The sequence below is a fragment of the Arachis ipaensis genome, chromosome B06, assembly GCF_000816755.2.
Source record: "Arachis ipaensis cultivar K30076 chromosome B06, Araip1.1, whole genome shotgun sequence".
Classification (NCBI taxonomy): domain Eukaryota; kingdom Viridiplantae; phylum Streptophyta; class Magnoliopsida; order Fabales; family Fabaceae; genus Arachis; species Arachis ipaensis.
The window spans coordinates 4523594-4524502 of record NC_029790.2 but is presented as its reverse complement, the minus strand read 5'-3'; positions in this window follow the sequence as shown (position 1 = coordinate 4524502).

Sequence of the window (909 nt, the reverse complement as noted above, 5' to 3'; positions counted from 1 at the left end):
TTTGAAAAAAAATTCAAAATTACAGTTAACAAATCTAAAAAGGTGTACTATTTAAGAAAAAAAAAAAGAGAAATTTATATTTCTATAAAAGTATCAGGTTATTTTTATGTGCAATAAAAATGGCGCAAAAAAATAATTAGATAAATCCTACATTAAAACTAATACTACCATTATTATTTGTCAACTTAGTTATAGTTAACAAATAAAATCAGTCTAAGAATATATATTATTTAGGATTAGAAACAAAAATATCAGGTATCAGGTATCAGGTATCAGGATGTTTACATGTCCAATGTAAAAATGCCCTTTTTTATTTTACATATTGAGAAGAAGATGGAGCATGACACGGTTACGAGCATCCATGGTACTTCACCGGCTGTGATGAAGAAATCAGACGGTCCGATTTGATGCCAGTAATTGGACGGTCCGATTAGGGGGAAGATACACAAATCGGACCGTCCGATTTGTGCCCCCAGCCACATGTCGCGCATGCAGGTTGATGAGCCCCCACCAGGATGTATATACTCCAAAGCTGATTCAAATCCCCCATTCATTTTCACTTTCGAAGCAGCAATACAAATTCTCCTCACCCCATCACCAGCTTCATTCATCCATAGCCCTCCATTGATGAACCTTTGAATAAAAAAAATTGGACCATTCATTTTTAGCAATACTTAGAAGAAGAAGAATAAAAGATGTTAATCATCCGGAGTTTCATATTGCTAATTATCTTGATCATCCTAATTATGTAAGTTTTTATTTTAGAAAATTTTATTTTAATTAAAATAATAATTATAATGTTAGAGATTAGTAGTTTATTATAATGATAATGTTAGAAATTAGTGTAGTAATAATTTTTAAATATTTTAATTTAATTAAAAAAATTTTAGGGATGAGTAATAATAAATT